Below are 7,799 nucleotides of genomic sequence, written 5' to 3' on the forward strand. Positions count from 1 at the left end.
TTTCATGACTCATCACTATAACATGCAATTTTATAATCTTCCCTCTGCTTTAGGGCCCTAACCTAACATAACCAGACCTGTAGTATTGCGAGAACCACTGATAGTTCACACGACATGGGGGAGGGGAAAACATAATTCCCACGAGAACTTTGATATTTCCCGCACCTTGGGGGAGGGGAAAACATAATTCTCATGAGGACATTGATAGTTCACCCAACATAGGGGAGGAGCAAACATATAAAAGCTTGCACAGCAGCCTTCTAAACCATTTCTCTTGGTGCTCTGTGGGCTCTCTCTTTATGCTCTCTCTCAATTGAAAATGACCTCTAAACAAAGGTTTTCTGTCAATGAGGTTGTCACAGTTATTTGACAGTGAAAGTGACATAGAGGAGAATGTGTCTGAGACAGAGGATAATGTTGAGGAGCACCCTCATTATGAGGCATCCTCCTCTGATGAGAAAAAGCCTCTTAGTGTTGACCCTCCTGTTGTCTCTCAACCACCAGCAGACACATTACCTTCCAAAAATGGAAAGTTATTATGGTCCCTCTCCCCACTTGAACAACAGGATAGACTTAGTGCTGCTAATGTCATCAACATGGTTCCAGGCCCCACCAGATATGCTGTCAGCCATGTCAAAGACATAAAATCAGCATTTGAGCTCTTCGTAACACCATCAATTGAAAATGATATACTTGAGATGACAAACCTTTAGGGGTAGGCGAGTGTATGGGGACAGTTGGAAAGGCTTGGATGTGACCCACTTGCAAGCCTACATTGGGTTGCTCATTTTGGCAGGAGTGTACAAGTCAAAAGGAGAAGCAACAGCAAGCCTTTGGAATGCTGACACTTAAAGGGCAATATTTCCAGCCTCCATGTCTCTAAAGACATTCCATGTTTTCTCCTGTGTCATACGCTTTGATGACAGAGAAACAAGGCAGGGCCGACGAGAGCGTGACAAACTTGCAGCAATACGGGATGGATGGGACAAGTGGGTCCAGCGATTACCCTTTCTTTACAATCTAGGCCCCCACGTCACTGTGGATGAATGTTTGGTTGCATTTTGTGGGCGATGTCCCTTCAGACAATACATACCAAGCAAACCGGCCAAATACGGTATCAAAATATGGGCAGCATGTGATGCACAGTCCAGCTATGCCTGGAATAACACTGGTAAATCCCCTGAGGAAGCTCCTGAAATCAGGGCATGAGGGTGGTACTAGATATGGCTGAAGGACTGAATGGTCACAACATTACATGTGTTAATTTTTTCACATAGTACACTCTGGCTGAGGAACTGCTGAAAAGGAAGGTTACCATGTTGAGAACAGTGAGAAAAAACAAGCCAGAGCTTCCCTCTGAGCTTCTTGCGATGAAGAACAGGAAGGTAACATCTTCAATGTTTGCCTTCACTAGCAGAGCCACTGTCATCTCCTATTGCCTCAAGAAACGGAAAAATGTCCTGCTGATGAGTACCATGCACAAAGATGCTGTCCTGAGAACCAGAGAAGACAGAAAACCACAAAATGGTCTTGGACTACAACGAGACAAAGGGAGGGGTTGATAATCTGGACAAGGTCACAGCCACCTACAGCTGCAGACACATGACTGCCTGTTGGCCCCTTGTCATTTTCTTCAACATCATTGATGTAAGTGCCTGCAATGCCTTTGTATTATGGAGCGAAATAAACAAGGACTGGAACAGTGGAAAACTGAGTCGAAGGAGGATTTTCCTGGAGCAGCTGGGTGACGCGTTGGTGAAACCTTGACATTTCGACAGAAGACGGTGCCTTCTAAGAGCATAAACAGCTGCTGCAACTGTTGTGAAGGACATCCAAATGGAGACACTCACCCCAGTGGTTCAAACTGCAGGCAGGAAACGTTGCAGGTGCCAGGTCTGTCCCAACAGAAATGACTCCAAGACCAGCAACATCTGTGTGAAATGCAAGAAATACATCTGCAAGGAGAATGCACACGCTCTCTGCACATCATGTGCACAGTAGTGCAGACAAAAGGCTGGTCTGTACCTTCTGGTGGGCTGTAGGAAAAATAATATGCTGTTCGTATTCTGTAAAACTGATTTTGGTGACTACATAACATTGTTTTTTTTACTATCTCACACCTACATATCCCTGACACAATGCTCAGATTTACTTTTTATAGGTTTTACTTTTTTTTTTTTTTAAATAAAGAACTGTTATGTGTTCCTTACTGATGTTCTGATGATAATGATGTTCTGTTTTACAAATAAAATCCTTCTAAATGTTTGAAATTGTGTTTTTCCTGGGGTCAAATTTACCCTGAACATAATACATGTTACTATCCTTGATAACAGAAATTGTTCTTCTTTCCAAATGTTATAAATAGCAAAAATCTGTACTTAGAAATAATATAAAGCCATTAAAACACTAAAAAAGATCTTTATTTACAATTATAAGTTAATCAGTGAGATTTTATGGTGATTTGCATATTTTTCCATAGGAAATAGGTATTCTGTGTGTGTGTGTTGGGGGGGGGGTTATATGATATGATTTATATGATAAAAATCATATTCTGGAGGTTTAAATTGCTGGGGTCAAAGATAAAAGATGTTAGTAAATTTGAGGATATCAGGAGGGTTAAATTAATTGGGTTCCAAAACTTCCAAGCCCCAAAAAGCACATAAAGGCAACATAAATTTTATCCATACTACTTTAGTGGCTTAATCCATGTCTTCTGAAGCATGTAAGGTGCTCTGCAGATGTGTCATGTGAGTCATATGGAATACCTTTATGCTTCCTTCCTTTATGACTTTAAGCTTGAAAGTTTGGACCCCTTTGACTTGCATTGTATGGACAGTTTATTTATTTCGAGTTTCCAACGTTAAATACATGTGAATCGTTTCATTCATTCACATACTATAAACTGTCCAAAAGAGCTGATACATTTAAATGATTTGGATTTCCCAGTGCTACATATTAGCAGTGTTGGGTAAGTTATAAGATAAAATAATCCACTATAATGTACAAATTGCTACTTTAAAATTTCTAAAATTAATTTAATTACTGATTACTTCATGGAAATAATTACATTTCTATCAGAAAAGACTCAGATTATTGGGATTAATATGAATGTAGAGATACTTATTTCATTTGGCATAAGTCACGCCCTACAGTTCAGCACTCAGATAATTGATAATTGCACTCAGATCCTGCCGGCAGTGATGACAGCAGGGAAGCAAAGCTTACCCCAAAAGGAAAAAGAAACTAATTAAAACCTATGCCCCCAAAATAAATACAAAACCAATATTTGGACAGCAATCAGGTCTTCAGAAGATGAGGGGCAAATCTGAAAGAAGAAGAAATATATGAATGATGCAAACATGGCATGTATATGACTGTACAACATCCTACTATTGTGACATACCCTACAGAAGATTAGGCTAATGAGAATTGTTGAGCTCTTGCGAATGGGTGAGCCTTGTTTGTGCAATATATTTTCAGAAGCGTAAACAATGCTTTGAGATTGAGCCCTTCAATTCCCTTTGCTGAAGGATAACCAGTGTTTGCATTTGAGCCCTTTGATAAGGCCAGACATTAATTTTGCAATATCTTTTCCAAAGGATGAACAATATTGCATTTGGGCCCTACAGTAAGGGTGACATTGTTGTGCAATACCCTTTGCTGAAAGATAATGTATGCATTTGAACCCTTCAATAAGGGCATATGTTATTGGTGCAATATCTTTGCCAAAGGGTGAACAATGTTGCGTTTGTGCCCTACAATATGGGCGACTTTGTTGTGCAATACCCTTTGCCTAAAGATAAACAACAAATATGTTTGAGCCCTTCAATAAGGGCAACATTGTTCTGAAATACTCTTTACCGAAAGATAGATCAAATTTGATTATGATCCCTTCAACGAGGGTGAGCATTGTTTGTTAAAATACCTGCAAAGATAAACAATGCTTTTCCATTTGAAGGGAAATTAATTGCTTTATTTATAAACTGCATTTGTGGTGTTGTGGGAAACTCTTAGGAAATGGATTGGCCACTAGCAGGAACACCGTGGTTGCTGTGTCACGAGTCTAGACACCCTGCCCGAGGAGAGAATATAACAGTGAGCACCAGGGTCATATGAATGTGCTGGAGGAGAAGAAGACTTGCAGTTGCAAAGTTGGGCTCCTTTTAGCTGCGAAGAACAATGGCATCAACTATTAATGAAAGTTAATAATGAAAAAAGCTAGGGATGCTCTGATCCATCGGCAACCGATCGGTATCGGCCGATATTCACATCCTATGACTCGATCGGTGATCGGTAATTTGGTCGATCGCATCAACCGATCACTCATGTCGCAAAAGACACGCGGTTCCTTTAAAGCTTGAGCAGCACTGTCATGGCATCACAGAGTATGGGGAATACTGGCATAGTGTTAAGACAACAAACTTGATTCAGCAGTTAATAACGATGCAGTGGGAGAGGTATGGCGAATATGAAAAGCTTGTGTACTGTAATGATAATGCAGCATTTCACACACGTCAAGGCAAAGGGAAAACAGCGTGAGCTGTGAAACTGTCCTCATTATCGTTCATGGCGGCAGCTTCTCATTCTCCACCGGGCATAGGCATCTCAGTAATAATAACGCGAGTTACGAGATGTGGTGTAATTCAAACATCTTTATTAAATTTCTCCTGTTTAAACAAAATTAACAATAGTAGCACCTGTAGAGTCCAGAAACATGCACTTTTTCTTAGCTTTCCTTTCATCTCTTGCCCTCATGAAAGAGCACATGTTCCCCTCATTAAAGTTCAAGCAGCAACAAGTGAAAAAAGAACTATTAATACAATCGTCCAACTAAATGAAAAAGCAGGGAAGGAATATATAAATATTATTTTTTTATATACAATATTAAAGCTGCACTATGTAACTTTGTGCTCTCTATCGACATCTGTGGTTGAAATTTAAAAATGCAAGCAATTTGCGTAAGAATACATTATATCAGTCATGTTTCGACACTACTGCTCTGGCGGATGAATCTCATGATTTGAGGTTACCTGGACATTGCCTGTGTGATCATGACTGAAAGATATTCAGAGCTGGAGATATAGTGTGCTATTTTAATGTTGATATAATTATGTTATAGGATTAAATGAAATATTACTTGCTTTGATAAAGATAAACAACATTCAAATCAAATCACTTTTATTGTCACACAACCATATACACAAGTGCAATAGTGGGTGGAAGTCTTGGGTGCAGTTCTGAGCAACATAGCAGTCATGACAGTGATGAGACATATACCAATTTACAATAAACATCAGATTTACACAACACAATTTACATATCTAAAATACACATAATTACAACACAATATACAAATAATAATATACAATGTACAGTATACAATACACACAATATTGAATACACATACACACAATATAGAATACACATTATACAACAAAAATAGTATATAAAGTATATATAAAATATACAGTAGGTTGTATTGTACTGTATTGACATTCAGGCTGTTGGTTGATAGTCAGTTGCCAGTGTGTTGTTAAGAGAGAATATAATTTATAATTTATGACAGTCCAGTGTGAGATAATAAGATTAATAAAGTGCAGTGCTGATGTATATTGATTGTGAGAGATCAAGAGTTCAGAAGTCTGACTGCTTGGGGGAAGAAGCTGTCATGGAGTTGGCTGGTGCGGGTCCTGATGCTGCGATACCACCTGCCTGATGGTAGCAGTGAGAGCAGTCCATGGCTCGGGTGGCTGGAGTCTCTGATGATCCTCCAAGCTTTTTTTACACACCGCCTGGTTTACAGTATATGTCCTGGAGGGAGGAAAGCTCACTTTCGATGATGTGTCTGGCAGTTTGCACCACCTTTTGCAAGGCTTTGTGGTTGTGGGCGGTGCTATTGCCATACCAGGCAGTGATGCAGCCAGTCAGGATGCTCTCTACGGTGCTGGTGTAGAACCGTGTGAGGATGTGGCGGTTCATTCCAAACTTTCTCATCCATCTCAGGAAGAAGAGGCGCTGATGAGCCTTCTTCACAATGGCCTCGGTGTGGACGGACCATGTGAGTTCCTCAGTGATGTGGACACCGAGGAACTTGAAGCTGCTGACTCTCTCCATCGTTGCTCCATTGATGGTGATGGGACTGTGTTCTCTGTCTTTTCTCCTGAAATCCACAAGCTCTTTGTCTTGCTGACATTGAGGGAGAGGTTGTGCTCCTGACACCAGCGTATGTAGTGTAGATGCAATGGCATCATCAGTGGAGCGGTTGTTGCGTGTAAGCAAACTGCAATGGGTCCAGTGAGGGAGGCAGCACAGAGCAGATGTAATCTCTGATTAGTATCTCAAACAATTTGCTGATGATGGGGGTCAGAGCAACAGGATGCCAGTCATTTAAGCAAGTGATTTTGGATTGCTTTGGCACAGGCACAATGGTGGACATTTTAAAGCATGTGGGGACCACAGACAAGGAGAGGGAAAGGTTGAAAATGTCCGTAAAAACACCAGCCAGTTGATTCGCGCTCACTCTGATGACGCGGCCCAGAATGCCGTCTGGACCCGCAGCTTTACCCGTCAGAAGGATCGGGTTACATCTGCTACAGAGATGGAGAGTGATCTAACCTCTGTAGCTTCGGCCGCGAGAGCTCTCTCCGTGAGGGCGGTGTTATTTCCCTCGAAACGAGCACAAAATATTTATCCATGGCTTCTGTTTGGTGTAGATCTGTATTGTTTTGGTCGGAACAACATCCTCAACGCACTTTCTGATGAAACACGTTACGCTACCAGCATAAATCTCGATGTCGTCGTCAGAGGCAAACCGGAACATCTCCCAGTCCACGTGATCAAAACAGTCTTGTAGCGTAGAATCTGATTGGTCCGACCAGCACTGGATTGTTCTGAGGATGGGTGCTTCCTGTTTCAGTTTCTGCCTGTAAGTGGGCAGAAGCAGAATGGAAGAGTGGTCCGATTTGCCAAATGGTGGGCGGGGGAGGAATTTGTAGCCATCCCGGAAGGGAGAGTAGCAATGGTCCAAAACCTGGTCCCCTCGTGTGTTGAAACTGATGTGTTGGTGGTATTTTGGTACGATGGATTTGAAATTGGCTTTGTCACAATGAACGCAGCCTCATGGTGCGTGGTTTCCTGCTCACTTATACTCCCATACAGTTGCTTGAGTGCTCGGTCTGTGTCGGCTTGTGGCGGGATGTACACAGCTGTGATAATGACCACTGTGAATTCCCTCGGTAGCCAGAACGGTTGACACAGAAGCATGAGAAATTCCAGATCAGGAGAGCAGAAAGACTTGATCGAATGTATGTTCCTCTGATCATACCAGGATTTGTTGATCATAAAACATACACCACCTCCTCCGCTTTTACCTGAGAGGTCTTTCGTTCTGTCCGCTTGGTGCACGGAGAACCCCGCGTGTTCAATGGCTGAATCTGGAATCTCAGCAGACATCCAAGTTTCCGTAAGGCAGATAATGCTACAGTCCCTCGTCTCTTTGGAAAGAGATCTGTTCTCTCAGCTCGCAGAGCTTGTTGTCCAGAGACTGAACATTTGCCAGTAGAATACTGGGTAGTGGGGGTTGATTTCCAAGACGTCTTACTCTGATGATAACGCCAGCTCTCCTTCCCCTTTTCCTTCTGCGTTTCCGTGGCCGGGCTGCCCAGAAAAAGGGCTCCGCTGCCATATTTGTAAACAGCGGGTTGGCATCGAATTTTAAGTCTGGTTTACGGTGTGACCAATGTCCAAAAGTGTTTGTCTTTCATAGACAATAAGGCAGACAACATCCAAGACAAAAAACA

General features: G+C 41.9%; 1 pseudogene; it reads left to right on the plus strand.

Annotated features, from left to right (window-relative positions):
- Nucleotides 1-347: 347 nt before the first annotated feature.
- LOC127412047 (piggyBac transposable element-derived protein 4-like) lies at nucleotides 348-1,767 on the plus strand (annotated as a pseudogene).
- Nucleotides 1,768-7,799: the final 6,032 nt, after the last annotated feature.

This window comes from Myxocyprinus asiaticus, chromosome 21, assembly GCF_019703515.2.
Source record: "Myxocyprinus asiaticus isolate MX2 ecotype Aquarium Trade chromosome 21, UBuf_Myxa_2, whole genome shotgun sequence".
Lineage (NCBI taxonomy): Eukaryota > Metazoa > Chordata > Actinopteri > Cypriniformes > Catostomidae > Myxocyprinus > Myxocyprinus asiaticus.